General features: G+C 39.9%; 1 protein-coding gene and 1 long non-coding RNA gene across 6 annotated transcripts in view; one reads left to right on the forward strand and one right to left on the reverse strand.

Moving 5' to 3' along the window:
- Positions 1–12238, reverse strand: part of ZNRF1 (zinc and ring finger 1) — an 87475-nt gene that overhangs the window by 54587 nt on the left and 20650 nt on the right. The gene's annotated exons all lie outside the window — the stretch shown is intronic.
- LOC118611343 lies at positions 9281–11937 on the forward strand. The gene is made up of 2 exons (XR_004954219.1): positions 9281–9490; positions 11129–11937. It is a non-coding gene; the product is annotated as an uncharacterized LOC118611343 (long non-coding RNA).

Here is a 12238-nt window from a genome sequence, read left to right on the forward strand (position 1 = left end):
AACCACGCTGTACCCACTTCTACACATCTATTAGGGCCTAAAATGATACCCTGCATATAGTCAAATGCTCAATAAATAGTAGTGGGGTTTAAATGAATCTGGTACAAAAACGCTTGGGGAAGTAGAACTACACAGTTTGGAAGGCAGTCTGTTCAAAAGAAATACACATTTAAAACGTGAAAAGATGAACAGCCAACCTTTGCAAGAAAGATAAAATGTTCCTCTGAGTAAAATTGAGGAAGGGAAGCACCAGAGTTTCCCCTTGCAAGCTTCTGAAAAGATAAAAGCATGTCTGGTTTGAGTGATAATGTGTTACAGGGTAAGGCAAGAACAGGTGAAAAAAAAATCAGATAAAAGCATTCAAACACACGCACACACGCACGCACGCATTCAATCACAGAGCTGTCCATAACGCAGTGAAGGGGGAACCAGACCTGATTGGGCTGCTTCAGAACTCACTGGTATAAAGGTGGCTTTAAAATAAGGAAGAAAAGAAAGAGAGGCAGGGAGGGAGAGCAGGGGGGAGAGGGAACGCCGCATCCTCGGTCTGATCTTTAGCGCAGATGCGTGCCTCTCACTCCAGGCGGTGCTGCTCCGGTGCCGGCCCTGGCCTGTTGTCACTGGCTGTTGAACATAACATGGCTAATCTGGAGAAATGCCAGCGCATCAAGTGTCTCTCAGGAACCGTTTATTATAGCTTCTCAAACCGTGCTGAGTCAGTTTCAGCTCCTCTCTGAGAAGTCGCAAAGACTCCTGAATGAAAAATACCAGGATTCAAAAACAGGTAACAACAGTGTTGTAGAAATCAACAAGCTAGTCCTAAAATTTAGGTGGAAATACCAAGGACCTAGTATAGCAAAAACGATTCTGAAGAACAATACTAGATTTCAAAGCTTACTATAAATATAAAGCTCTATGTAACCAAGATAGTGATAAACATATAAATCAATGGAACAGAATTGTCTGGAATTAATCCTTTATATTTATGGCTAGCTGGTTTTGCTGAGGGAAATCAGTGGGAAAGGATAGTCTTTAAAACAAATGGTGCTAAGCCAAATGAATGTACATGTGTAAAAAAAATAAAAGGTATTTAGACCCTTACCTCACACCATACCCCAAAAGTAACTCAAAATGAAACACAGACATATGTAAGAGCTAAAACTAAAACTTCTAAATGAAAACATAGGAGAAAATCTTTGTGACTTTGGATTGGCAAAATTTGACATTATAAACATGATCGATGAAAGAACATTAATAAATTGGACTTAATCAACATTTAAAATGTTTGCTCTTCAAAAGACACCATATAAGAAAACAAAACAAAACAAAAAACGAGCCATACATTAGGAGAAAATACTTGTAAATCACAGCTGATAAAAGACTTACATCCAGAATAACACATAAGGAACTTGTACAACTCAATAAGATGACAAAAAACAAATAGGCAAAGGTTTGAATGGACATTTCAAAGATGAGATATGAATTTCGAATAACAAGCATATGAAAAGAGACTCAACGTCATTAGTCACTGGAGAAATGCAATCTTAAAACGGAATGAGATACCACTACATACCTACTAGAACGGCTATAATTCATAAGACTGACAAAACCAGGCGGTACGAGGCTGTGACAAAACTAGAACCCTCATCCACTGATGGGACGTACAGCCACTTTGGAAAACTTTGTCAGTTTCCCAAAAGTTTAAACACAGACCTACCATAAAAACTTGTATGTGAATGTTCACAGCAGCAACATTCCTAATTGCCTCAAACTGAAAACAATCGCCTGGTGAACAGACAAAATGTGGTGAACTCACAATGAGACACTATTTAGCAATAAAAAGGAACAACATGCTCAACATGGATGAACCTAAGTGAAAAAGCCAAATGCAAAAGACTTAATATTGTACGATTTCATTTATAAGAAATTTCCAGAAAATGCAAACCTAGAGACAGCAGATTAGTGGTTGTCTGGGACGGAGGGTGGGAGCAGGGACCTACTACAAACAGACAAAATGGAACTTTGGGGGGGGGGGGGGGGGGGGGGAGGGGTGGAAGTGTTATCTAAATAGGATTTTAGTGATAGTTGCATAACTCTTAAAGTTTACTAAAAACCACTGAATTGTACATTTACAACAGATAAATTTTATGGCATGTAAATTATACCTCAGCTTAAAAAAAAAAAGTCAGCCCCACTGTCTGGAGGATCCCTAACTGCAGGTTCCTATACATAATGAAAATCTTGTGAGATACTTTGTAGTTAAAATGGCATTTTCAGAACTAAGAAATAAGTTTCTCTATCAGCGCTTCTGAGACTTTAACACGTGTAAAAACCACTTGAAAAACCTGTTAAAAATCAGACATCTCAGAGATATCCCCCACCCCAGATATAAATTCAGTAGGTCTGGGGTGGTGCCCATTAATTCGCATTTCTCAGACTCTCCCGGAACAGTCAGCAAGAATTCAGATTCCAAAGTCCCACCAGAGATCTATTAAGCTGAAGCTTTAGGAATGAAAACCTGGGACTCTACACCTTAGCCCGGTATAGGAAGAATTGTGGTTTAGCACACCATAAACTATAATATTCTCATATACTGTTAACTCCAATACTTTTATAAGTAGTTTCAAGAGCAAAATTTGTGTGTTCTTGTGTTGAAAATGACAAAGTAAATGTCATATATTGTAAATGGCTCCAAGTCAGAAGGGTTTCTCCCTTAGGCCTTCCTAAATAATTTTCAGAGAGGTATATTATATTTATTCAAGGTATCTTAAATATACTTCAAAATTTAAAGAGAATGTTTTCTCCTTTAAAAATGTTTAGGCCACTTTTTGAGTTGAATGTAATTTTAAATCTGTTCAAGCGCAAGACCACACGTTTTTCTAAATTCTTAGCAGAGATGTGTAATTGTTTGATCTACAGCATCACATTCTGACAGGCACTTGATAACACTCAGCAGCAGCAGTGCCATTTTTAATGGTTCGATTCAACAACTACCTGCATACCTGCTGGCGTCTAACACTGTGTTATATCACAGAAAACACAGACACAGAAGACCTAGTTTTTCCCAGGAACGCACCATGTTTTTTACCATTATACCAAACAACGGTACTCAAGAGCGGTGTATGCGGGAGCAGGTGGGAAATTTTTATAGAAGTAGGACCGTGTCCTAGGAAAAAAACGCAACAGCACTTAAATTATTTCAATTATCTTATCGATATGGTTCAAAGGAGAGGGGAACGGTCTCGCTACCTGGAGTGCCATGTTGCATGAGCTGGAGAGAGCCAGACTGAGGACCTCGATGTGAATGTGCTTAGAAGAGTGCACACCTGGGATTTCCCCCAAAGCATCTCGGTTTCTTCAGATTCTGACCGAACTGGCCTGGGGTGGGGCTCAAGCTCTCCAGGGAAAGGATTCTGTGGTAGATCACGTTTCTAAAGAGAGCTGCAACAATATCATCCATCCCACAGGCTCCTCTGCAATGGCTCATTCTCCTACCCTGCCCTTTGTCACAGGGCAGCCCAAATTCTTGTTTTGATCCACAGAATGTAGAGGAAGTGACAGCATGTCACTTCTGCTGTCCTTAGAGAATGGCAGCTCTGCTTCTACTGCTCGGGATGCTTGCACTCTCGGAATCCAGCTGCCATGCAACCAAACCCAAGCTAGCCAAGGGGAGAGAGCGCCCCTGGGAGAGGGAGGTCCTTGCCTCCCAGCCACACCCACTGAGGTGCCAGATGTATGAATGAAGCTGTTTTAGATGTTCCACCTCCAGTACCTGCCTATAACAACTTCAGGCGATGCCCCCAGCTGAAGCCGCAGAGAAGAGCCACCCGGCTGAGCCCTGCCTAGATTCCCGAGTCATAGAATTATGAGCAAATATTGGCTGTGGTCTTAAGCCATTAAATTTTGGACTAGGTTTTATTAGCTGACAACCAACAAAAATAGATTTCAGTTCTGCTCTCAAACATTCTTTCAGGTAAACGATACGCAGACTGTAGTCGACATGTATGGACTTGGTCTCTACATCTCAGGGATGGAAGAGGCCTTAAACCTAGCCACCCGGGGGAGGAAAATACGTGTCCGTAAGCCAGAACGAACCTACTTCCTTATTATAGACTTTTCCACATCTATTGGCAAAAGTCTCGTTGCTTTCAAGCAAGTTATATGAATGTTTTATGTCTCTCCAAAAGGCCAGATGGGGCACAAGACTGCCATGACACACTAACCTAGCAATGTGTTCCACTCAAGAGTTTGCTGAAATGAGAACAAAAGATGTAGATTTCAACAGTATTATCCATTCTGCTCTTCCCTCTACGTATCAGCAGCCCCTGTCAATTTTATAATAGTGCTGCATAGGCCAAGGATTTTCTTGAACATACTCTAAGCAAACACAATAAAGGAAATGAATTATACATGGCTCAGTTCATAGTACTCAGGGGACTTAAACATACGTATATATACATAAACATATATCACCCAGGTACACTGGACAGAGATGAGCTCTAAGCTCAAAGCAGCCACACAAGTCTTAGTGATCTCAACTCACAAATGAGAGCTGGCCGGTGGACACTTTACTTTGGCGTTGGGAAGCGGTAATAAGTCCTTGAGTCTACTGCTTGAGAGAGAGGGAATGCTTTGGTTGAAACAGGGCAAACGGTCTTCATATTTAGAAGGATGCTGGCAAGTGGAGGAGCTTAAACTCTTCTACAAAAAAAACTCCAGGCCCAGAAGGCTTTCCTGGTGAATTCTATCAACAACCTTGAAAGAAAAAAATACTATACAGCAGCTCCCAGGAAACAGAAAAGAAACACTTCCCAAATGATGTATCAGGCCAAGATTACTGATAACAAAACAAGACAAAAATATTACATGAAAATTACAGATGCCCCTCATGAATATAAAAAGTAAAATCCTTAACAAACTGAAGTAAATATCATATAAAAATAATTCATCATGACTAACTGAATTGGTTTACTCCTTGAAATCAATGTCATTCATCATACTAAAGGAATAAAGGAGAAAAAAAAAAGTTATGATCATCTCAATTGATGGTGACAAAAATCAACTGCCATTGATAACTGGAAATAAGAGGAAAATTTATGAAACACCTTTATCTAGCATCAAACTGAATAATGGAAGACTGAGTGTTTCCACTAAGGTCGGGAGCAAGCCAAGGATGTTTACCTTACTGTCTCTCAACACTGCTGGAGATCCTAGCCAGTGCAATGAAGAAACAGATTTGAAAAGTCAAGCTGTCTCAATTATCAACTAATGTAATTACGTGTGGAAAGTTCTGTGAACTACACGAAAGCTACTAAAACTAATAAGTCAATTTAACAAGACCTTAAGATAAAAGATCATTATACAAAAGTAAATTTTGTTTAAACAGACTACCAACAAACTATAGGAAAAAGGTTTTAAAAACACCATTGACAAATATGATACCAAAAGCACAAGCGACAAAAGTAAAAACAGATAAATTGAACCACATCGAAATTAGAAACTTCTATGCACCAAAGGGCATAACAGAACGTAAAAACAAGCCAATGGAGTGAGAGAAAATACTTGCAAATCACGTATCTGATTAGGGGTCGACATCCAGAATATACAAAGAACTTCTACATTTCAACAAGACAATAACAAAAAAATAAATACCCCAATTTAAAAATGGACGGAGGGTCTACAGCTTTGCTACCCTGAACATATATGTTTGTCGGTCTGTCTGTCTGTCATATATATATATATATATATATATATATATATATATATATATATACATATACATACACACACACACACACACACACAGAGGACTTTAACAAACATTTCTCCAAACTAACTAACTAACTATCTATCTATCTATCTATCTATCTATCTATCTATCTATCTATCTATCTATAAATAGACAGAGGCCTTGAACAAACATTTCTCCAAAGTAGATATCCAAATAGCCAGCAAGCACATGAAAAGATGCTCGACATCACTAACCACTTAGGGAACTGCAATGAGATAGCACCTCACACCTGTTAGGATGTCTAGTATCCAAATGAGAAGAGATAACAAATGTTGGTGACGATGTGGAGAAAAGAGAACCCTTGTATACTGTTGGCGGCGATGTCAACTAGTACAGCCACTATGTAAAACACTATAACAGTTCTTCAAAAACTTAAAAATAGAATTATCATATGATCCAGCAGGACCATTTACGGGTATATATGCAAAGGAACTGAAAGCAAAATCTTGAGGAGATATTTGCACACCCATATTCAAAGCAGCATTATTCACAATAGCCAAAGGATGAAGCAACTCAGACGTCCATCAGTGGAGGAAAAGATAATCAAAACGTGGTATATTACATGTAACGGATTATTAAACAGCCTTAAAAAGGGAAAAAACTCTGGCGCTTGCTACAGCACACATGAACCTTGAAGATATTATATTAAGTAAAATAAGCCAGTTATAAAAAGACAAACACTATATGATTTTACTTATATGAGGTAGGTAGCAAGAGTAGGCTAACTCACAGAAACAGAAAGTATAATGGCGGTTGCCAAGGGCTAAGGGAGAGGGAAACGGAAACCGTTAATGGGTAAAGAGTTTGGGTTTTACAGGATAAAAAAGTTCGGGCGATTGGTCACACAACAAAGTGAATATACTAAACACTACGGAACTTAAAAGTGGTTAAGATGGTAAGTGTTACGTGTACTTTACCACAATAAATTTAAAATAATGTTTTCAAAACCACGGAATACTGTACTTAGAGATAAATGTCTAAAAATGCATACAAGGCCTTTATTCTAAAACTACAAAAGAATGCTGAGAGAGATTAAAGTTCACTTAAAAGATTAAAGAAATACCACTTTCATAGATTGGAAGTTGCAGTATTAAGTTGTTAACTCTCCTCAGACTTATTCATAAATTTCACTAAGTCCCAATAAAAATTCCTGTAGGTTTTTTCCTAGACATTTACAAGCTTATTTTGAAATGTACACTGACATGCAAAGGATTGAGAAGACCCTGAACAATTATTAAAAAGAATAAAGTAGAGGATTTACAATATCTGATTCCAAGACTTACTGTAACACCACAATAATCATAAGGACAGACATACAGAGCAGAATACAGTCTATGGTTAGTAGGGTTTCTATAAAGGTTCCATGGCAATTCAATAAGGGAAAGATAGTCTTTGACATTTGGCGCTGAAACAATCAAGAGGAAAAATGAACTTTGAAAGAAAAGGCAAGGCTGTACAACTGCCTTTTTCACAGAAGCAGGTAGGTAAGCTGATCCTAAAATGCAAATGAAACTGCAAGCAACCTCAAATAGCCAAAACAATCTTGAAAAAGAATGAAGCTGAAGACATACTTCCTGATTTCAAAATTTACCACAGAACTACAGTAATCAAGACAGTTTCGGCATACTGTCTGTCAGTACAGAAATAAACCATATGCTCAAGCGATTTTCGACAAGGGTACCAAGATCATTCAATCGAGAAAGAATTGTGTTTTCAATAAATGGTGCTGGGACATCGAGATATCCCCACGCCAAAGAATGTAGTTGGAACCTTACCTCATACTATATACAAAAATTAACTCAAAACGGATCAAAGACCTGAGTGCAAGAATTAAAACTATAAAGCTCTTAGAAGTAAACACAGGAGTAACTCTCCATTACCTTGAATTAGGCAACTATTTCTTAAATATTTCTTAAATGCCACCAAAAGTGTAAGCAATAAAAGAAAAAATAAACTGGCCTTCATCAAAATTAAAACCTATGTGCCTCAAAGGGCACTATCAAGAAAATGAAGACAACAGAATGGGAGACAAATTTTGCAAATCATATATATAATAAGAGTTCATATCCAAAATATATAAAGAAATCGTACAACTTAACAACAGAAAAATCCAAATAAAAAATTGGCAAAGGACTTGAACAGACATTTCTCCAAAAAAGATACACAAAGGGCCAAGCAGCACATGGAAAGACGCCCAATATCCTCAGGGATATGCAAATCCAAACCACAATTAGACACCACTTCCCAACTACTAGGATGGCTAATTTCAAGAAGACAGATAAGAAGTATTGGAGATGATGGGGTGAAACCAGAACCGTTGTACGCTGCGGGTGGGAATGGAAAATGGAGCAGTTTCTTTGGTAACCAGTCCGCAGTTCCTCAAAAAGACCAAACACAGGTACCATAAGACCCCGCAATTTCACTGCAAGGTAATATGCCCAGACGAAATGCAAACACATGCCCACACAAAAACCCACACGGGAATGTCCACAGCAATGTTGTTCTCAATGGCCAAAAAGTGGAAATGACCCAAACGTACATCAACTGATGAATGACAAAATGTGATACCTCCACAATGAAATATTATTCAGCTGTAAAATGGAATGAAGTACTATACATGCTATAATACGAGTGAACCTTGAAAACATTATGCTGTGAAAGAAATCAGACACAAAAAGCCACACGTAATGATTCCATTTCTACGAAATGTCCAGAACAGGTAAGTTTATACAGCTAGAAAGTAATTAGGAGTAATCTAGAGTTGAAGTATGTTGAGGGAAATAGAATTACTGCTAATAGTCACGGGGTTTCTTTTTGGGGTAATGAAAATGTCCTAAAATTCAACGTGGTGATAGTTGTACAACTCTTAATACTCTAAAATCCACTAATTTGTTCATTTTAATGGGTGAATTGTATGGTGTGTGAATTATATCTCGTAGTGAAAAAGGTCAAGGGAACAGTTGAGTGGAGAGGTAAATTCTAGAGTCATCAGTATATATACACAGTACCTATAACCACCAGCCTCAAAGACTTCACCAAGGCTGCTCTCACTCAACAGTGACTAGGACTAGGCCTCCCTGCCTTTCGACATTAGCAGTAACATTAGCAGTAGAGCAATGAGGAGGAATCTGCAAAGGAGATAAGATTAAGGAGAAAGGTAGGAAGAAAATCAGGCGAGTGGTGTTTTAGAAGCAAGGAGAGAAAACGTTTCCAGGAGACCAAAATGTCAAATGCGGCTGGCTTTCCCCAATTGAGAACTGAGAAGGGACCCTTGGATTTAGCAACACAAGGGTCCTCAGTGACCTTGGTAAGAGCAGTTTCAACTGAGTAGTATGGGCAAATACCTGACTGGAGAGGGTTCGAAGAGACAAGTCAAGAAAAGAGAATTCTCTCGAGAAGTTTGCTATAACAGGAAACAGATAAATGGGGTAACACCTGGAGAGAAGCAAAACCGAAAGAATTTGTCGCTGCTGTTTTCAAGATGGAAGAAACAGCAACGGTTCGCATGCCGTAAAGAATGGGCCACTAGGGAAGCAGCGTTTAGGAGAAAGGAAGAAGGCTCGAGAAACGCTCTTGACTCAGCAAGCAGGAATAAAATCTAGCGCACCGGTGGAGGCCTGGGTCCTTGCTAGGGCATGGACAACTTAGACCAACCAGATACAGGAAAGGAAAACCGTGGAGATTCAACTCAATGGAGTGGTGAGTGCCAATAACTTGATTTCTCGATGAAACAGGAAGTGAGGTCAGCAGCCGAGGCTGAGAGGGGAGTCGAGGAGAGAGAAGGTATGGACAAGTCCTCTAGGAAGGTGGGAGAATGAAGGAGCTACGGAAACACAGCAGGATTCCTGGGCATTATGGACCTGCTTGAGGACAGTGACCGTGAATTAAGAGTGAGGCCAGAGAACATGCCGGATGTTTCCTCCAGCCCAGGACACCCACAGAGCAGGCAGAGTCCTGGATTTACCCAGAGCTGTGGTTTAGGGTGACAAAGCAAAAGGGGGGAAGGGAAATGAGCGTGTATTACATGAGGCAGTGACTATGACTGACTTTGGAATTTAAGTTATTTAAGGAGGAAAGGGTGTGACGGGTGAGGGACAGGGAGGGGGGAAAAAAACAGGATCAATAGGACTATTGGACCTGTTGGAATCAAAGATTGTTGAGAGGATTGGTTTATGATAAAGAGCAGAAAAACGCAGCGATGGGTAGCAATCCTAATGGCTGACATGTTAGAAAATGTGTCTTATTTCTCCACCGTTGTTATGAACTACAGCCTTTGAGAAGGTCGTGGGGCTGAAAGATTCCCCTGATTTTAATTTGTGATGGCCAAACTCATGACAATTTCATAACAATATACCATTTTTTTAGAGCCACATCACTTCCTGGCTATGTAATGTTGGGCAAGTTCCCCAAGCACGAGGGCTTAGTTTCCTCGTCTGTAAAATGGTGATAACAGAGACCCCCTCGCAGGGTGAGGATTAAGACTTAATGTATGAGAAGCATTTAAAGCTGTGCCTGGCACTTAGTAAAGTAATACCGTTCTTACAGACTACTGTTTAAGATCGTGCATGTTTCTTATTTTTAAAAGATGCAATAACCAACAAACACAGTTATAAAAGCAACAATTTCAAGAGGGAAGAGTTCAAAGACTCAAGTGTTAAGACTGGCTGAGGCTCAAGTCATTACTGAATCTGTCCAAGTACTTTCCCCGTTCTGCTTCTGTTCCTCCACTTGCTGGGGGCCTGGGAGAAAGGCCACGTGCCACTCGGAAGGGCTGTGAGCTCACAGGAACTCTGTAAAACCACCACCTTGCTCTTGGGCAATGGGTTCAACTTCATTCTAAACTCAATTTCCAACTTCTGTACCAGCACTCTTACTTCCTGCCCCCACAGTTGGCCTCAGACAGTAGCATGAAATAGCAACATCTTTAAAAGACACCTTAGGAAAGGGTGCTTTGCCTTATTTAGGTCTGGGTATGTTCACATATCCATTTAAGAACAAGCTAGTAGACTTCTTTTACGCTTTGAAGAAGATGCTTCATTACTGGTCATTTTATTACTCTATAGGTCACTGGAGGAGGCAGGAGAATCAGACTGCCTGTCACTTAACAGCTACTCAGACCATGGGGCTGTCAGAATTGAGCCCAGGAGAAACATCTCGGTGGGATATAATCCCAGACAGGTGTTCAGGTCCCAGTGGATTGCTGCAGGCCCCACCAGTCTGCTGCCCGTCTGACTTTCTGTTTGCCCTTGGCTGAGGGCAGAGCCATGATTAGCTACCTCTTACAGGCCTGGCTTGAAGTGTCTCCACCTCCAGCCCTTGCCTGGTATTTTCTTTTAGGGCGGCTCAGATAGTGCATCCAAGATAAAATTTCTTCCACTCTCTAAGTCTACTATGACAGAAGAGACCACTCATCGGAAAGAAAAGTGGGGAGCAGCAGTGAACTCTGGAACAAGTTAGACATACTGCTTCAGAACCGAAGACAGAGTGAGACGATGGGCTCCTGGGAATCCTACTGCCTGGTGTGATTCATTTACCGGTGTCCTCGGCAGTCAGGACTGAGCACTGGGTTCCTTCTAGTTGACCACTTAATTGCTCTGTGAGAACAGACTAAATTTATAGGAGGGGCTTTGTGATGTCTCCCTGGGGTATGGTCACAACAACTTACAGAGAAGTTCTGACCAAATAGTAAATACGGTCTCTCTAGCAAAAAGGTAAATGGGTAAAAGCATTTCTGGGCAAACTTTGTGGACAATAAATAACCTATTACATCATGACCTTGACCAAACAGGCACAATGGCTGAGGGTGGGGGTGGAGGGGAAAATTTGCTGTGACTAGGTTCCACTTCCGGGTATAGTAAGTCTCTGGAAATTACAACAGAAACAAAAACCGAAACAACATAAAATCCACATGTGCACATGGAATGACATGGAAAAGTAAGAAACAGTTGTGAAATGATATAAGCTTTATGTGATTTCTAGTTCTCTATATATCCATGCATCCACAGGGGCAAAAATGGGGAGGAATGTATACCAAAGACATCATGGGACACATTTGCTTTCTACATTTGTGTTTGAAATCTTCATAACGAATATTCTATTTTTATGATGAAGGGGGAAAAACCCATGCTTCCAAGTTTGCAAAAAAAACAAAAAACAAAAAACAAAAAAAAGCCCCACTGATTGAGAAACCACAAAGATGTTTACTTTTCTGTTTCTGCAGAGCATCTATTAGTTTCTTCTCTCCAATCCCTTTGCCTGTGGTAGACATTTTTTTTCTTTTGCAAGTTCTTCCTTTTCCTTCTACCAGTGCTGCCTCTGAATTCTTTCTAAACCCCTTAGTCATCTTACGAGCCATCTTTTTCCTTTCAGGTTAATTTTTTCCAGAAAGTCAACTCCAAGCTACTTCTGCCAACTTTTTGAAAAATCATCAGAATAAACTTAGTATTA

Source organism: Rousettus aegyptiacus, unplaced genomic scaffold (assembly GCF_014176215.1).
Source record: "Rousettus aegyptiacus isolate mRouAeg1 unplaced genomic scaffold, mRouAeg1.p scaffold_m13_p_14, whole genome shotgun sequence".
Taxonomy (NCBI): domain Eukaryota; kingdom Metazoa; phylum Chordata; class Mammalia; order Chiroptera; family Pteropodidae; genus Rousettus; species Rousettus aegyptiacus.